This window comes from Clarias gariepinus, chromosome 10 (assembly GCF_024256425.1).
Source record: "Clarias gariepinus isolate MV-2021 ecotype Netherlands chromosome 10, CGAR_prim_01v2, whole genome shotgun sequence".
Classification (NCBI taxonomy): Eukaryota; Metazoa; Chordata; class Actinopteri; order Siluriformes; family Clariidae; genus Clarias; species Clarias gariepinus.
Window position 1 is genome coordinate 12834865 of NC_071109.1, and position 20221 is coordinate 12855085.

A 20221-nucleotide genomic window follows, 5' to 3' on the forward strand; every position below is an offset into this window, starting at 1 on the left:
AGAGCAATCAGGAGGAGCCCATGCAGCTGGGCAAAACCCGCATCTCCGAACAGGAGAGACGTCGCTGCCGCCTGGAAGGAGCCTGTTTATACTGCGGTAGTTCTGCTCACATCCTCCGGAACTGCCCGGTAAAAGGAAACACCCTTTAGTTAGACTGGAAGCCCTAGAGGGCGCTCCTCCCGACAGACTCCCAGAACATCGCCCCCTGCTGTCCGTAATGCTAATTGTGAATGGCCAAGCCCACTCCATTCAGGCTCTCGTGGACTCCGGCTCCGACCGGAAGCTTCTCAGCGCCGCTACTGTCAGGGCTCTCAGGATTCCCTGCACACCCCAAAGCACTCCACTGGCAGTTCAGGCCTTAGATGGGAGCTCCCTCCCTTCCATCACGCACAGAACGGTTCCGCTCACTCTAAGGTCGTCCGGAAATCATTCTGAGGAGATCTGTCTGTTTGTGATAAGGAAATCTCATGCCGCCTTGGTCCTGGGCCTTCCCTGGTTAACTCTCCATGGCCGCCAGATAGACTGAACCAAGCTGGTTATTACGGGTTGGAGCCCCTCCTGTGCCACATCATGCCTTCGCTACGCGCATCACGCACGCTTCACCCCAGCAAAACCTGAGGAGACTCTGGATATTGCCAACATCCCCACTGAGTATCATGATCTCAAGCAAGACTCGGGCCATGTCGCTTCCACCACATCGAACATACGACTGCCCTATCGGCCATTTCCCAGGATCATCACCCCCGAAGGGTCGCTTATACTCACTAACCCACCAAGAGAGAAGTGTCATGGACACATACATCACAGAAGCCCTCGCCGCTGGAATCATCCACCCGTCCTCCTTTCCAGCGGGGCAGAATTTTTTTTTGTGAAAAAAAAAGACGGGTCTCTACACCCCTGTATCGATTATAGGGGTCTCAACGAGATTACCGTAAAGAACCGGTACCCACTTCCACCCATGACCACCGCCTTTGAACTTCTCCAGGGGGCTGGCATCTTCACCAAGTTAGATCTACGGAACGCTTATCACCTCATCCGCATCAGAGAGGGGGATGAATGGAAGACGGCTTTTAACACCCCCACGGGACACTACGAGTATTTGATTGTTCCCTTCGGCCTGACCAACGCCCCCGCCGCCTTCCAATCCCTTGTTAACGACGTCCTGCACGACTTCCTGAACTCCTTCGTGTTTTAACGAAGCCTCCTCAGGCTGGGTCTGCAGGCGGGTAGGAACACAAGAAAGTCATACACAAAATAACACTACGGGTTCGGCTGCCTTAAATAAAGACACACAGGGGAGAGACACAGGTGAACATAATTTGTGATAAGGGAAAAAACATACCGATGTAGAGGTGGAGACAAAGCCTCGGCTCAATAGTCCGGGGAACCGGATCTCGCTCCCCTGGACTGTGGTGGCACAGGTGTGACAGTAACCTGGGAAATAATGGGAAATGGGCCGATGTATTTTGGGGAAAGCTTGTGACAGGGAAGGTGGAGGTGTAGGTCCCATGACGAGAGCCATACCCGATCGCCTACCTGGAGCGGAGGACTTTCCTTCCTTCATCTATCAGCAAATCTTTTGAACCGGGCGACTGCTCTAGAGATTTGCGTGTGTGCGTCTTCCCAGACTCTTTCTGAAACCACTCATCCACCATGGGTACCTCAGTGGAGTAGCATCCCAAGGACAAAGCGAAGGTTGATAACCAAGTACACATTGAAACGGCGTTAGGCCGGTTGTGGAGTGGGTTAATGAATTTTGGGCATATTCTGCCCAGATTAGACAATGAGCCCAGTCGTGACGCGAGTTCGTAACGCTTCGGGAACATAGGTTCGTCCCTGAGGGCACTCACTAGGCACAGGGTTGTGTAGTGCCCACTGAGTGATCTCCACGTCGATGTCCCACATCACTGGAGCGACTACAAGCGGCACAGGCAAAATGGGCTCCGGATTCTCAAAAGGAATCAAGGCTGGATAATAACGTGATAAAGCATCTGCTTTTTTATTTTTTGACCCTGGCCGATATGTAATGTGGAAACGGAAACGCGTAAAAAACAGCGCCCACCGGGCTTGTCTAGTGTTTAATCTTTTCGCCTGTTGGATGTATTCTAAATTTCTATGACCGGTCAGGACCACGAAAGGATGTTTGGCTTCCTCTAGCCAATGTCTCCACTCCCCTAACGCCGCTTTAACTGCAAGCAGTTCCCTGTTGCCGATCATAATTTTGTTCGGCAGGTGTCAGTTTGCGAGAGAAAAACGCGCAAGGATGGAGTTTCTCAGGTTGACCGTGGCGCTGCGACAGCACCGCCCCTATTCCAACTTCGGAAGCGTCCACTTCCACTATAAACGGCTTCTCGGGATCGGGAAGTCGTAAGACTGGAGCCGTAGTAAAAGCCGTCTTAAGTTTTTTGAAGGCGATCTCCGCTTCGGCGGAGAGTGTATTTAGTTTTTTTTGCTTGCCTTTGAGTAACGAAGTGAGGGGTGCTACCACCGAACTAAAGTTTCTAATAAAGCGCTGGTAAAAGTTGTCAAACCCAAGAAAACTCTGTAGTGCCTTCACAGACCTCGGTAACGGCCATTGAGTCACCGCCTCTACCTTGGCTTTCTCCATCTTGACCCCCAGTGGCCCTATGCGATAGTCCAGGAATGCGATCTCACGTTTGTGAAATTCGCATTTCTCAGCCTTCAGATAGAGCCCGTGTGCGCCCACGCGATGCAGGACCGCGATTACATGCTTGACATGCTCAGAATATGACCTTGAGTATATCAGAATATCATCTAAATATACTATGACACAACGGTTAAACATATCCCAAAACACGTCATTCATGAAACCCTGAAACACCGCAGGTGCGTTTACCAGCCCATATGACATTACGTTATCCTGATAATGACCAGATGAGGTGCTAAACGCCCCTTTTCCACTCATCGCCCTTACGCACACGAACGAGGTTGTAAGCGCTGCGGAGATCGAGTTTTGTAAAGATGAAGGCACCTCGGAGTTGGTCGATAGCGGCCGGAACCAGTGGCAGGGGGTGCTTATATTTTACTGTTACTGCATTGAGACCTCTATAATCAATACAGGGTATTAAGCCTCCGCCTTTTTTTTCTATAAAAAAGAAACCTGCCGAAGCCGGAGACGTGGACCTGCTGATAAGTCCCTGCCTGAGAGCCTCATCCACGTATTCCTCCATTGGCCTGGTTTCTTCCAGGGACAACGGATAAATACGTGAGTAAGGCGGTGCTCTCGCAGGCAACAACTCGATCGCACAGTCCCATGGATGATGTGGAGGAAGTCTCGCTGCTGCCCTAACACTAAATACATCTTTAAAATTTGCGTACTCTGGCGGCACATTCAAGGACATTTTATTACTCGGGCTTTCAAAAGTAGTGGTTTGGACCGTTAAAGTTAACATTTTACAATGTTTGGCGCATCGCGGGGACCAGGATTAGAGGCGCGCATTTGCCCAATCATAATTGGGATTGTGAAAACTGAGCCAGGGCAGGCCCAGCACGACGAACTGGTCCGTCTGAGGGAGCACGAAGAATTTTATCTACTCAGAGTGACCAGGGAAAGTTAAACGGAGATGACTGTCCAGAACTTTAATAGATATCGGGCACGGAAGCTTAGATACTGGAGCTTGCAGCGCGAAAAGGACAGAAGATGAGCTGACCCAGAATCTATTAGGGGGAAAACAGACAAGGTGTTATTATTAAATGAAAGTTGTGCTTTTAAACAAAATGATGAGTGTGTGTGTAGTTGGATATCTGGATTTAGTCTATCTCGGAATCTGGCCAGCAGCTTTCAGCGGCTAATACCTGGAACCTCACCGCATACTCCGCCACCGGTGTGCTTCCTTGTTTGAGCCTCAACAGCCGCTGCTCTCCAGGTTTTCCCTGGTCGGGGTGATTAAAGGCCGTGCGAAGGGCCTCGATGTAGCGATGATAGCGAGTGATGGTTGCGCCTCTGGTGCTCCATACGGCCGTAGCCCAGTCTAGCGCGCGTCCTGTGAGATGTTGGGTGACGAAGCTCACCTTTTGCAGGTCCGTCATGTTTGGGAAGTCCGCTAAATACAGCTCACAGGCTAGCAAAAACTGTTTGCAGCCCTCGGGATCTCCTCCATACCTTTCGGGAGGAGCGGGGCTGACGCTGCACGCGAGGCCATGGACAGCTCGTGCCAGGCTCCCGATCTCCTGCTGCTGATCGCGCAGGTAGCTGTGCAGGCGAGCATTCCGGGCAGAGGAATTCCTGCTGCGTCCTGACAGGTCCGTTCATCTGTCATGTTCTTGGGTGAGTAAACGGACGCAAATGCCGGTATGGGTTTGAGAGCACTCGAGTCTTTCTTTATTTCTTTTTTTTTCTTTTCTCACATATGATAAGCTCTTTACAATAAATTAGAATAACCAAAACAAAAAAGGAAACAAACACAAAACGGGGCTTTATCGAAGCCTCCTCACGCTGGGTCTGCAGGCGTGTAGGAACACAAGAAAGTCATACACAAAATAACACAAACGTCACGAGGGCTTTACGCTGCGCTTGGCTGGCGTCTTGACCGTGACCTTGACCGTATCCCCTGGTTACACAGGTCTTACCCCGACCCTGCAGACTCAGCTCAGTCCTGAGGAGGAGACAGGAAGACACAGAGGGGTTGAAACAAACATGCAAACAAACATAGCAACAACAGTGAACGGACAAGACACTACGGGTTCGGCTGGCTTAAATAAAGACACAGGGGAGATACACAGGTGAACATAATTTGTGATAAGGGGAAGACATACCGACATAGACACACTAGGGGGAGACAAAGCCTCGACTCAATAGTCTGGGGAACCGGATCTCACTCCCCCGGACTGTGGTGGCACAGGTGTGACAGCTTAAGTGTTCCTTATCTTCCCAATACCCAATAGATTCTCAGTGGGGTTCAGGTCAGGTGAGTTGGCTGGCCATTCGAGAATTGTAATATCATGGTCAGCACACCAGTTATCCATGAAGCTTGTAAGCAAATAGAAGCAGTAAATCCCCTAAAATCTTCCGGTAGACTGAGTTTGGACCTGATAAACACAGTGGACCATCACCAGCAGATGACATTACATCCCAAATCATCAAAAATGTAGAAACTTTACACTGTATTTCAAGAAATTTCCGTTACATGCCTTTCCACTCATCCTACATAAGGAGGATTGATTTTTTAAAAATAAATTCAAAATTAATTTTCATTAGACTAAGCAACAGAGCAATACTTTTTTTCTTTCTTATTCTTTACCCTCTTATGAAGGGTGGTAATAATCATCTTGACAACTGTCAAGTGGCTAGTCCTCCCCTAGTCCGAGAGATACATGTTTTTTAGACTCTAAGAATAGTAAGTTACTCAAACTTAAAATGAAATATTCTAATATTCTGAGCTACTAGATTTTTATGAACTACAAGCTGGGGTTGGGGTTAATTATTAAATTTAAAATAAAAAAAGCTTAGAATATTTAACTTTATATAATAAATCTAGAATAGTTTCTCTAGAACTCTGAAAAAAGTTTCACTTTTTAAATCATTCCATCTCCATACCAATATGAAATAAAATACTTATTAAAGAAATTACATTGAGCAGGTGTAAGATTATTATTATTTGTTTAATTATACTATTTTAACCAAACAAAGTGAATCTTGGCTCTGTTTATGCTATGCATATTGCATTTTCATGAATTAAACTTATATGCTATTCATACTTTGCTGCTTCCTGTATGTTTTCTTTGTTGTGGTGGTATAGATGTGACAGGTTGAAATGTGTTTATATTTTGTTAAAAAATTATAGATGCACTGTAAATCCAGATTGCCTTATAAGTGTCATAATATGTCATAGCATTAATCCTGTGATTTAATTTTTAATTGTTTATATTTTTATAAAGACTGTGATAAGTTTTATCAGAGATCTACAAACTTGTCTCAATCGGCTAGCCTGGGATCGATTGCTTTGGTCTTCTCTCACATACCTTGGGAAAATTCCACTATTTTCCTCATTGCAGTAAACCTATTGTTGAGGAAACACCACATATCACTCTTGTGATTATTTCTCCCCATTTCTAGGTATGTTGCCAGTAGTTGACACCTCTAAATAAATGTAATTGGTTGCTAACAAATTTGGAGTGTTCAAAGTATTTTGAAGTAAATGTTAGCTACATTGTGTATAGTAATGCTTGTGTGTGTGGGGGGGGGGGGGGGGGGGGGTTGGGGGGAAGTGGAGTGCCAGCATGACAGTAAAGCTAAATTCAGCTATCACGTTTATATTTGCAAATATATTAATATGTTTTATTTTTGTGCATGCAGTATGTTTTGTGCACTTTATAGTTATAGATATAGAAGAATAGTTGTTCTAAGAGTTCATATAGTTAAATTTACTTTATGGGTTACTAAGAAAGCTGGAGAAATTTGAATTGTGCTTATTGACAATAACTAAAATGTCTCAGGGAAATATAGTATGTATGTGAGTATGTATTCTCCTACAACAATTGCAACCCTGTTAATTGCATTTCTGTGAATTGTTATATTTTTGAATATTCATTGCAGTAAACCTATTGTTGAGGAAACACCACATATCACTCTTGTGATTATTTCTCCCCATTTCTAGGGGCGCAACATAGACAAGTTGTAAGAGACCGTGTTTGTGTTTGCCAAGCTTATGCTTGTACATAAGGTTGTACAGTAAGTAGTCAATGGGAATCCCTATTACCGCCATTCTCACCGCCGCGGCAAAACGACAGCGGCCAAAATAAATCAGTTATGTTTCAGTCATTAGTTAAAATCACTGCCAGGGGGTGCGAAATTACATTTTCATTCTCCGCAGTTTTCAAATATAGTTAGAGCTTAAGTCATAAAATATGTTGTATTGAAGAAAAAATACAGTGCTGGTAATTTCTACATCCAAGTACTTTTACAACAAACATGAAAAATCTGAACTAGAGCTATTGACATGTACTGTACAGTACAATCTTCTTCTTTCGACTGTTCCCTTTCAGGGGTCGCCACAGCGAATCATCTACCTCCATCCTTATTGTACTGTACAGTACAATAATTTAAAAAAACATTGGTTAAATGTTTAGACAGACGACCAACTTCACTAGCTGACAATTTTATTTAAACTAAGAATCAACTATTATATGGGAGTAATATATCTGTATCTTTTTTAGAATTATTATTATCCCTCATGTCCAATGGCAAAGACTACAGCCAGAAGTTCTCTGCGTTCACACAACACCACTTCCCAGCCTTGCTCTGGGTCTTCCTGTAATAAGCCACAACCTTCTCTCCCCCCTCCCCACTCGCATTAGTGTTCAAGACAAAGGGTAGTTGGGGGTCAGGGGATGTTAGAATGGGTGCGTTTGTCAGGGCAGCTGTAGGTTGCAGAAGGCTTTTCCATAGTCCTCTGACCAGGTGAATAGCTGTTTTTTCTGTAGCAATTTATGAAGTCAGGCTGCAATGCCTAAAAAACCCAGGCACAAATCTCCTATAATAAGAAGCTAGTCCCAAGAAGCTTTTTAACCCCCGCTGATCTGTTGGAATAGCCCACTTCTTTATTGCCAGCACTTTCTCCTCTGCAGTTCCAATTCCCTCACTGCCTATAGTGTGCCCCAAGAAAGCCAACTCCCTGCCTCTCTAAACTTTACTAACACTTTGTGCAGCGCTGCAATAGCAGAATCAAATTAAATGCCATGTGCCAGAATGTCATCCAAAAAAACAGGCATTCAGTACGTGGAACACCGGCTAAAACTGTCTCCATGAAGCGCTCGAATGTGGCCAGAGCATTACATGGTCCAAAACAGAGCACTTTAAACTGCCATAGTCCTTTACCTGTGCAAAAAGCAATCTAAGGTCATGCTTCTGGAGACAGTGAAATCTGCCAGTAGCCGCTCCTCAAATCTAAGGACAAGAACCATAAAGACCCAGATCCAAGCACTTATCAACACGTGGGAGGGAGTATGAGTCCTTTTTAATGACCTTATTAAATTTCCTGTAATCTACACAAAAATGCCACTCCCCCCACTGGTGACGCCCAGGGGTTCTCAGAGAGCTCAATTATTCCTGCCCGCTGCATTTTCACCAATGCCTGCTCTATTGCTTCCTTGCAGCCCAGGGGAAGGTGCCGTGGGCGCTGCTGTATTTATTTGGCCTCTCCTGTGTTTATAAAGTGCTGAATTAGAAATGTCTTTCCCAGCTTATCCTCTTCGCAAAAAAAACAGTCCTAAAATTCCATTAGTAGCTGCCACACTTGCCACACTGACACCCCACTGCCATACCTCGCGCATTCTTCTGTCCATGCTGTTCATTGTGACAACTGTGTATGTAGTGCAACTCTGAGTAGCAGAGCTCCCTATGGCATTCCCTCCGTAGCTATTCTGAGCTGGTCCCCCCCATTTGACTCTCCAATATCTGCCATCGAACACAACTAGGGTTCACCAGGAACCCCCCCCCCCCATGTCCACCTGTCTGTTTTGTCTTTCATGGTTTTTAAAGGTAGTACTGCCCCCTTGCCCTTTACTGTCATTGCTGTCCCATATTGACTGAATGTCCCCTGCCCAAAGTCATTTTGGCTTTCCCTATTTCCCTAGATCCAGCTTACAATCATAATCTCTTAGTAAGTCCAGGCTCAGAATGCAAGTATATAATATTTTTATGCAAACAGGTACATAAAAAAAAGTCTGGGATAGAAGTCCGACCACCACAACCTCCTGCTCCTTACCACAGGTAATCTGCATGTCTCCATCACATAGTGACGGCGGTGAACGTGATGAACGGAACGTCAATTTTGGGGTACGCAGCATCCCATCTACCGTAAAAGTAGTAGGCATTTTTGTGTATAAATGAATGTATTAATAAAAATGCCGCCTTTTTATATTGCATGAGTATAATAACAATATTAAAAAGTCAATATTGTTAACTTTATTTTAGAAATCTCACAACTAGTGATGACTTTATTATCTAAATATTACTGTTAAATCATGTGTTCTAATGACTTTAACACTAGAAGCGCCGAGCAGCGGCCATTTGACCGCAAGGGGGTAAAAAAAAAAAAATACTTCACACTCGATCAATTTCCAGGACCCTCCTTTCATGACTTTTCCTAGTTCTGTGAGCTTAATCACCCTGTATGCTTAAAATTTTAAAATCGCACCAGTAAAAGCCAGTATGAAGCTATTTTGCTCTTATTTACGTGAAATCGCTGACAGCTGCGCGCCGGTCATGCCGTTTCCTGCCTTTTCCAACCTGCGATTCTCATTTCTCTCAGCAGATGGCGCAAGGAATCGCGCATACTATCTATGCGTCAATCAGTGTGTATATGTAACTATCTCAGGTTTCATTCCATATATGCAGTTTATATATGCTTCCGTAAAATATCGACAATTCGCCATTCGTTCTGGCGTTGATAATCAGCGATATTTTATAAGGACATTTAGGGAATTTCGCTTTACTTAATTTTATAAGGTTTTGAGAAAATTAATTAGTTTGTTCGTTCTGTTAGAAGCTTCCGTGAAATTATCTCTAAAACAATATTGTTTTACATATTACATATGTAATGGCCCCTCCTGAGGATATAAAGCCTCATTATTAAATTTGAATAAATCAGATCTACCACAGCAGATAATAAACTATGCTATGTCATAACCGAAGCAAACACCACGATTATGCCTCGTTTCGTTCAGTGTTGCTAGGCAACGGACCACGCGCCTAATCGGCGGGAACGTGGTTCATATATATATATATATATATATATATATATATAGCATGCATCTTTATACATTTGGAATCTGCATCTACATTTTCTGTTGCATGTATAGAATTAGTAACTTATGATTAATGGTGTTGGGGTACTTATGTAGTGATAATTAGTTTCTGCCAAATCATTAAAACTAACAATAGACTATGAGAGGTGGTTGGAAGGTGTTACTCTGAATATAAACAAACAAAATCCACCTTTTTTTTCTCAGAGGTAAACGGAAAAGTGAAGTTGTTCAGCTGTTTAGTGTCACTATGTCATAACCAGTGAAACAACGTGGACTCATCGCTGTGCTTGTTGTAACTGAAAAAAACGCTGCAACTGCTTCAAAGTCTTTCCTTTCCGTGACGGCTGAAATCCAACTACGTCTTAACTTATTTACATATCGACGGTCATTAGATGTTGACCGAGGGCTCAGGGGAGGTGTGTGTGTGTGTGTGCGCGCACGCCTACTTCGTGTACTTTTATAAACATATAAACAAACAAAATACAGCTTTTTTTCTCAGAGGTAAACAGAAAAGTGAAGTTGTTCAGCTGTTTAGTGTCCCTATGCAGATGTTACACAGATGTTACACTACTGAAATCTTTGATTTAGTTCTCATTCAGTGGCCACACATCACTTCCACATTTCCCTCGCTTTTATTACATGAATATAAGCAGTGAAACATCCCGCAGGTTTATAATACACCGCGGCCAAGTGAACCGATTAGGCGCGTGGTCCGTTGCCTAGCAACACTGAACGAGACATATTCGTTGTGTTTGCTTCGGTTATGACATAGCATAGTTTATTATCTGCTGTGGTAGATCTGATTTATTCAAATTTAATATTGTTTTAGCGATAATTTCACGGAAGCGAGTTCAGAACTAAATCGCTGCTCCGAGACGTTCAGAAGCTTCAAATAGAATGAACAAACTAATAACATTTTCTCCATACAATATAAAATTAAGTAGAGCTTTCCTTTTTGTTATAGTACGAAGCCCCTAGATGGACAAAGAAGGAGAAAAAACGGCAGAAAAAAAGTCACAAACTTTGGGTTATAATTCCAAACATGACTTTTTTTTTTTCCCTCTGACTTGTTTTTTCCCTTTTTCCTTTGTCCCCTTAGAGACTCTGTAGTGGGTTTTCTCAGTTGAATATAAAAAAAGATACAGCTTATTATCAACGCGGGAATGAATGGCGCATTGTTCAAGTGCAAGTTGATCTTGGAGCTAAACTATTTGCTTTGGGTGAAAGCGCCATCTAGCGATCATTGTGTATCAGCAGCAGCTTCCCATTCAAAACAATAGGCGGTCAAATGACCGCTAAACCTGTAACACTTGGATTTAATTAAACCACTAGTTACTTTGCTACGGGGTCGAGAATCAAAATACGGGTTTTTAAACTGCACTTCCGGTATTGCGCAATCAAGACAGGACAAGTAAAGACGCGACACAATAACTATATTTAAACCAAACCAACGTGTATTAAACCAACAAACAAACAAACAAACAAACAAGGTGCACCAAAAACCAATATATACGAAATATATACAAATATAAACAATGTGTATGGTGTATGCGGATGTGTGAGTGCGTGTATGATTGTCCAGAGTTAATGATATTGCAGTGTGTGAAATGATGCACGGGAGAGATTGGCTCGGCCTCACCGGTATCGATGACAAATCCGGGAGCTCGAGCAACGGAACGAGAGGTGAATTGTTAGTGTCTATGAGGAATAATCCAACCGGGGAAAAGTACTCCTTTCGAACCATCCAACAAACTCTCTCTCAGAATAAACAGCGCGCTAGGTAAATCTCTCCGTGTCGAGCCACTTGCCGGTTCCGGCTTTATACCGGCACACGTGACCCGACGCCGCTTCCGGGTTCCCTCGCGCTGCGATCGCGCATGCTCGCGAGAGCTTACCCCGTGACCAACACGGTCAATGGGGACAAATAAAACCAGATTGGGCAATTTTACGAGCACAGGTGAGCAGCATTAGCTCCTTAATCCATTTTCCTGTTAGTTAAAATGCCCTTTTATGTGGCTGCGCTACATAGACCCCCCCCCCAAGCCTCCGGCGTCTGAGGAGAACGTCCGTAAAAGCGCTTCAGATTAACCACGTTCATTATATCAGTTTTTTGTGGATTGCCCCAAGACACTGTGTAGTTGATTGGTCCTTTTTTGTTTTTTATTTCTGCTGGTCCCTCCCACTTGGGCGCTAGCTTGGCAGAAAATCTTTTCGCTGCAGAGGAGAGTGGGTGAGTTTTTATCCAAACTAGATCTCCCGGTTTAAAGTGCGCATCTTTTCTCCGAGCATTGTAGTATCTAGCTTGTTTGGACTGTTGTTGTCCGTTATAAGTCGTTGTCGGTCCAGTAATGAGTAGGCTGCGTGATCAGGTGTTGGAGGGTGATTCATGAGCCTTTCGAGTGGCCCTTTTAGTTGCCGACCCAGTGTGAGTTCTGCAGGCGTCTTTCCAGTAGTTTCCTGTTGGGCTGTATTGATGGCGAATCTAAGCTCTGGTAACCATTGGTCCCAGTTTTGGTGATGGTCTCCGACGTATGAAGCGATCATTGTCTTCAGAGTTCGGTTAACTCGTTCCGTCAGGTTCGTTTGTGGGTGGTAGCTCGTAGTTAGCTTTTGGACGCTCCCCCAGGTTTGGCAGAGGTGTGCCAGCAGCTGAGACGTAAACTGTGGTCCTCGATCGGATACTAGATATTCGGGGACTCCCCATCTAGTAAAAATTTCCTCTCTTAGTACCTTCACCAGTTTTGGCGTCTTTACATCCCTGAGGGGAAACATCTCCACCCATTTGGTGAAATAATCTACTACCACCAGCAGATATTCATTTTGCCTTTTACTTCGGGGAAAAGGGCCCATGATGTCCAATCCCACGGTGTGTCCTGGCTCTGGAACCCCCGTGCTCTGTAGTAGCCCACTAGGTCTAGTGTTTTCTGTTTTATACTGTTGACACACGCTGCAAGTTCTCACATAGTGCCAGACGTCTTTCCGCACCGTGGGCCACCATGCCACATCTAGTAACCTCAGCAGGGTTTTTAGTTGCCCCAGGTGTCCTCCCAAGGGATTGTCATGATAGTAGTGTAAAAAGTTTTTTATTAATGACTGGGGGACAACTAGTTGAAATTTTTCTCCGTATCTTACCGGTACCCGGCGATATAACGCCCCTTAGTGATGTTCGAACGAGACCCTCTGCTCCCTTGTGCTTCATGGCTGGTCTTTAGAGAGCAGCTTCGTGATGGTGGGGTCCTCATGTTGGGCTTGAGTTATTTCGCACAGGTCGTTTGGTAAGTCGGATGAACATTTAGAGGTTGTGATGGCGAGACATGGAGCGGTGCCCACTTCTAACGGTGGGGGCGCCCGGGATAGCGCATCTGGTCCCAGATTTAAGCAGCCTTTTCTATGATGTACTGTAAAAACGAACTGTTGTAGGCGTAACGTCCATCAGTTGAGACGAGAGCTGGTTTTCGGGCAGCTGAAGGCCCATGACAGGGCGGCATGGTCGGTAAAGACCTCAAAAGCACAACCTTCTAGATAGTGCCTCCATTTTTCTACAGCCCAGACCACGGCCAAACACTCCTTTTCTGATGTGGAGTAATTCTGCTCAGCTCCTCTCAACATTCGTGAGGCGTAAGCTACTGCTCGTTCTCCTTCTGCTGAAGTTTGGGTGAGGATGGCTCCCAGGCCCACTTCGCTGGCGTCGGTGTGCAATTGGAATGGCAGATTTAGGTTTGGTTGTATTAGTACTGGTGGGTTTTGAAGTGCGTGTTTGATGACATCCATGCTGTTCTGGCATTCTTCGGTCCACTCCCATTTTACTCCCTTCCTTTTTAAATTATTTAATGGAGCTGTTATGTCTGCAAAGTGGGGAATGAATTTGTGATACCAGCCGGCGAGACCCAGAAAACGTTGAAGAGATTTTAAGTCTTGAGGAGGAGGATATTCTGCCACCGCCTTTGTTTTCTCCGGGTCTAACTGCACACCTTCTTCAGAGATGACATGACCAAGGAACTTCAGCCGCCTTTTGAAGAAATGACACTTCTTCATGTTGAGGGAGAGATTGGCTTGGGTGAGTCTGGAAAATACTGCGTTGAGATGCATTCTATGTTGTTCCAGTAATTGTGAGTAGATAATAATGTCATCTATATAGACGAAGCAATATTTTCCTCTTAAATCCGCCAAAACTTTCTCCATCAGTTGTTGGAACGTTGCAGCTGCGTTTCTGAGTCCGTAGGGCATGGACCGGAATTGAAACAGACATTTGGTAGTGATGAAGGCGGTCTTCTCACAGCTGTCTCTCTCCATCTCCACCTGCCAGTAACCAGATTGCAGATCCAATGTTGAGAACCAGGAGGCGCCATCCAGTGATTCAATGATGTCATGTATTAAAGGCATTGGATATGCATCAGGTTTGGTTTTGCTGTTCAATTTTCTAAAATCTACACAGAAACGGTAAGTCCCATCGGGTTTAGGTACGAAAACAACAGGTGACGACCATGACGAGCATGAAGGTTCGATGATGTTGTCCTTCAGCATCTGGTCGACTTCATCTTCTATAATCTTTTTCTTTAAGGGTGATACTCGGTACGCTCTGGATCTAAATGGGGTGTCGTCAGATTAAGTGATTCTGTGTCTCTCTAATGCTGTTTTGCCCAAGATGTTGGAGGTGGTGCTGGGCCAAGCGGCCATTAGTTTCAGCAGCTCCTCTTCATTGTCGGTGTCCCAGGATGTCACACTTTTTGTGTTTTTCTCCGCACATAGGAGATCATCAGGAGTCGCCGGTAAGGCTAGATACAGGTTAGCTGTAGCCGGGCGATGAGAGTGGCTCCTTTGAGCAGGCTTAGATGGCGCAGAGTGGGGTTGGGACATTATAAAGGGATGATAAGTGACTCCCTCCTCTGTTTTCAGCCCGTACTCCCCGCGTGCGACGTCCAAGGTGGCTCCTGTGACTTTTAAGAAGTCCAGCCCCACGATCAGAGGGAAAGCCAGGTGAGAGTTGCTCATGACGTACGTGTCCAGCTCACATCCGATCGTGTGCCAGATGTAATGAAGCCTTCTCTGGGTTTGCGCCTGGTGTGTTTTTCCATCAGCCATAACAAACTTTTGAGCAGAAGGAACATCACACCTGACTTCCCGTTCGCAGAGCTGCCTCCATAGATGTTCCCTCATCAACGTGTAGGAGCTCCCTGTATCGACCACCGCATTCACCTTCCTTCCTTGCACTGTTACTGGAACCAGGAGAAGTGAAGGAGTTGCCAGAGGTTGAGCAATGGAGAGTCCCGCTGCGTGCTTTGAAGGAACTCGCTCATCTGCCTTCTTATGACTCTTTTCCTTGTTGTGCTGGGAGTCCACCTTCTGCCAATAGTCTTTGGGGCTCTTACAGTCTTTTTCCACCCTAGAACCTATCTTCACCAGCTGTTCCACGGTGTTCACTGTTCCTCTCAGACATCCTGCCACTCTTGGGTTGATGTTGTTCAGGATTCGCCCCACTAGTTCTTCCTCGGAGATATCAGGCTTCCACTTCCTACAGAGGGCGCGGTAGTCATAGGCGAAGTCTCTAAGGCGTTGACTAGGCTGCTGTACCAGCGACCTTAAGTTTTCTTCAACTTCAGTGAGGTAGTCGTCCGGTAAGAAAGCCGCCATAAATGCCTGTTTAAAAGACTTCCAGTCCTTCACCTTGCCTTTCTCTGCCTTCCACCAGCTCAGAGCAGGTCCTCGTAGCACCGTGGTGAGGGTTCCTAGCAGTTCTGGGCTGGGCAGTGGTCTGATCTCCAGATAGTTTTCACACTGTTCGATGAAGTTAAGAACATCCGCTGTCTCTGAAGCGTCGCCAAAGGCTGGAAACTCCAGGCGGATGGGTGGTTGGCCATAAAAGGATGAAGAAGAGGGTGAAACTGAGGAGGTAAGCTGAGCAGAAGAGTGTGGTTGAACACAAGGAGGAATGTCGTATGTTTCATGACTGCTTATGTGCTGTACCTTTGCTGTAGATGCTGTGATTGCAGTGCTGGGAGAATGTAGAACAGGAGATTGGGGAGATGCAGGGGTGTAGGCCTTTAACCTTTGGATGGTGGGCGTACTTGTGAGCCGTCGTTTTTTCATCTGGTTTTCCCAGATTACGTCACGTCTCAGAAAACAGTCAGTGACAGCTCTTTCCAGTTTCTCCAGGGCCTCTTGGCAGTAGCGCTCCACTCCTTCTAAGCTAGCGTCCACTGCGTCCCGAAAACTGGTTTCTCTGTTCAGACTGCTGTTTACGGATTGTCTAAAATCCTGCTCCAACGTGTTCACTTTGTCAGTAAGCGCCCCCATATCCTCCTTGCATTGATTCAGTTCAGTTTGCAACGTATGCACAACATTAATATCAGACACAACATCATCATCATCATCATCATGTCTGTCAGATATATATAGTGAACTAATCAATGAGGTTATTTCAGCTGTAGGGTTACGGCGTGTAACAAATGCATCATCTACATCCTCCAGCACATTATTAGCTACAGCAAGGTCGGCCTGCACGGCACCACTAGCATTAGCATTAGCGATGTTAGCATCCATTTTGTTCTGCCAAGACACACAAAACCGGAAAATACCCGAAAAAACCGATTCCCCGTACGGGCCACCACTATGTAACACTTGGATTTAATTAAACCACTAGTTACTTTGCTACGGGGTCGAGAATCAAAATACGGGTTTTTAAACTGCACTTCCGGTATTGCGCAATCAAGACAGGACAAGTAAAGACGCGACACAATAACTATATATAAACCAAACCAACGTGTATTAAACCAACAAACAAACAAACAAACAAACAAGGTGCACCAAAAACCAATATATACGAAATATATACAAATATAAACAATGTGTATGGTGTATGCGGATGTGTGAGTGCGTGTATGATTGTCCAGAGTTAATGATATTGCAGTGTGTGAAATGATGCACGGGAGAGATTGGCTCGGCCTCACCGGTATCGATGACAAATCCGGGAGCTCGAGCAACGGAACGAGAGGTGAATTGTTAGTGTCTATGAGGAATAATCCAACCGGGGAAAAGTACTCCTTTCGAACCATCCAACAAACTCTCTCTCAGAATAAACAGCGTGCTAGGTAAATCTCTCACCGGCACACGTGACCCGACACCGCTTCCGGGTTCCCTCGCGCTGCGATCGCGCATGCTCGCGAGAGCTTACGCCGTGACCAACACGGTCAATGGGGACAAATAAAACCAGATTGGGCAATTTTACGAGCACAGGTGAGCAGCATTAGCTCCTTAATCCATTTTCCTGTTAGTTAAAATGCCCTTTTATGTGGCTGCGCTACAAACCGCGTTATTAGTAGGTGACACTGGCGCGGCGCTTCTAGTGTTAAACGACCAAAATGACTTTAATGACTAAATGACTATAATGACTTAAACGTTTTTGCCCTAACTCTCCTGTCATGATCTGGGTGTCTGTGTGAGTGTGGCATAACTGCAGGAGGCCAGATGTCGGTTAAATATATTCGCAGCTGGCGGAGCTGGAGCGACGTCCGCTGAGCTGGGCGGCGGGAGAGCTGGAGCGACGTCCGCGGCGCTCGGCGGCGGCAGAGCTGGAGCGACGTCCGCGGCGCTCGGTGGCTGAGGACTAGAAGCGACGTCTGTGGCACTCGGCGGCTGAGGCGCTGCAGCGCCGTTTGCTGAGCTTAAAGGCAGCGGAGCTGGAGCGATGCTCTCGGAGCTTAACAGCAGCAGAGCTGAAGCGATGTCCTCAAAGCCGGGAGGCAAAGGAAGGACAATGCTCTCCATGCTGCACGGAAGCAACGTTCTTGTAGCTTAGACAAAGAAAAAGGAAGCGCGATGTCCTCGCTCTTGAGCAGCGATGCTGGCACGGTGTCCTTGAAGCGGAGGAAAAGGAAGCGTGGTGTCCTCGCTTTCGAGCAGCGGCGGATAAAGAGAAAGCGCGTTGTCCTCGCCCGCGAGCAGAGGTGCTGGTACAGTGTCCTCGAAGCCTGGCAGCGGCAGAAGAAGCACGACGTCCTTGACGTCGAGGAGAGGCGGTGGAGGACGCGTCTAGCAGAGACGCGTCTACCTCATGCGCGGTTTTGGTTTTGTTGTGGAAGAGGCCAATGTTTTAAGTTGTCATATGTCCCAGCTTACCATAGGAGATGTATTGGGTAAGCTCGTAGCTTAGACGAAGAAAAAGGAAGCGCAATGTCCTCGCTCTTAAGCAGCGGTGCTGGCACGGTGTCCTCGAAGCCTGGCAGCGGCGGAAGAAGCGCGACGTCCCCGACGGCGAGGAGAGCCGGAGGAAAAGGAAGCGTGGTGTCCTCGCTTTCGAGCAGCGTCGGATGAAGAGAAAGCGCGCTGTCCTCGCCCGCGAGCAGAGGTGCTGGTACAGTGTCCTCGAAGCCTGGCAGCGGCAGAAGAAGCACGACGTCCTTGACGTCGAGGAGAGGCGGTGGAGGACGCGTCTAGCAGAGATGCGTCTACATCATGCGCGGTTTCGGTTTTGTGGTGGAAGAGGTCAATGTTTTAAGTTGTCATATGTCCCAGCTTACTATAGGAGATGTATTGGGTAAGGCTGAATATGTTTCAGAGATAAAAGCTCGACGGAGGCCTAAGAAGAGGCGCAGAGGCCCAGCGAGGGGAAATGCTGCAAAGACACCCCTTCTGGACATTGCTGCAACACGTGCAGAGATAAAAGTTGTCGACATCTGCAAGATTTGCAGTTACCAACGATGCTCATCATACCCCAGATGAACTGTGTAACGTGATGTTTGTAACTAACACACTTCCTGTTACAGGGTGACATTTACAACTGATGTACTTTGTGTTATAGCTTGGCAGTTAGCCAACCTCAAGATAAGAATATGTATTCTGCTGTATGTGTTAGGTTTAGTTAGAGGCAGTATAAGTGAAGCTTTGTTCGTCAGTATTTACCTTATAAGGTTAAAGCCTGCTAATTGGTTAGTGGCATAAGGCTGTTAGAACATGAGTCGCAGGACCAGGGTATAAAAGAGTTCTGTTATAATACAAAAATGTTCATAGGCAGTGTTACCATGCATTGGTAATTTAAGTTTACAAGACTCTATGTTCTTTTTTTTCCCTTTGAACCCTTTGCTTAGTATTTGCTATTTTCGCCATAATCTACCTTGTTTTATTTGCTTAAGTTGTAGTTGTTTGCAATATAAAATAATAAAAGGACTGCCTTCCATTGCGAGGCCAGCACCCCCAGTACAGTGCTGAAGGTGTGAGTTTTTTGTGCTCGAGAGCTGACGATTCCGGGGACTACATTTTCAAGGACACTTTCTAAGGTGAGTCTCTTTACAGAATTTGACACCGGTAATGTTTCATCCTTTGCAGATAGATATTTTCTATGTGTGTCAGGTGATTAGGGAATGTTTATCAATTGCAGCAAAACAGTTTTAATATTCAGTGTGCACTGTTTGTTCTGTTTGTATATCTGTTGTGTTACAACTATATTATAACACTTTTTATAACAGAAAGACCTTTTTCTTCTTATTTGTCTTTTGGCTATTACCTTTCAGGGGTCGCCACAGTGAATCATCTGCCTCCATCTAACCCTATCCTTTGCATCCTCCTCTCTCACACCAACTAACTTCATATCCTCTTTCACTGCATCCATAAATCTCCTCTTTGGTCTTCCTCTAGACCTCCTGCCTGGCAGTTCAAACCTCAGCATCCTTCTACCGATATATTCACCATCTCTCCTTTGAACATGTCCAAACCACCTCAATCTGGCCTCTCTGACTTTATCTCCAAAACATCTAACATGGGTTGTCCCTCTGATGAACTCATTCTTTATCCTATCCATCCTTGTCACTCCCAAAGAGAACCTCAACATCTTCAGCTCTGCTACCTTTTACCTCTGCTAGGTGTCGGCTCGGGATGATTAGCCAACATCATGATCCTCTTCTTTAATTAAATCTAATCAGCGCTCAACCGCACGCATAAAGTTTTCTAAAGCGCACCAGCAGAAGTGGACTAATGATTAAAAATGCGTCGGGGAAAAACAGCAAGAAGACTGACTTTGACCATTTTAATAATTCATTAATAAATAAAGGGTTTCTTTGGTTTTAGCTGTGGTGATGAAGGTAATCATGTTATCTTGTCATCTCCATAGCAGTGGATGTGCCTATAATTCACGTTTCATACGAATTACATAATCTGAAATTTGTTTTCCATTAGTTTATGTATAGTTTATTTCGCTTTCTATAAGTGTATATTTTTCATGTATACACAGTTTCGGTTCATCTTTGACGCGCTCAAGTTTACCGAAACCAATACAGAATAGCACACCCTGTTTGCTTTTTCATTATTTGCTTTTAAAATCATTTTTTTTTTTGTCGTTATTGTGAATGCACTTAAATAAAAGTAGAATCTTAAAAAGGCTGTATGTAGCTTATACACTGTGGTTTAATTATATAGTTTTTGCACATTAATCTGACAATAACTGAGATTGTTATTAACTGAG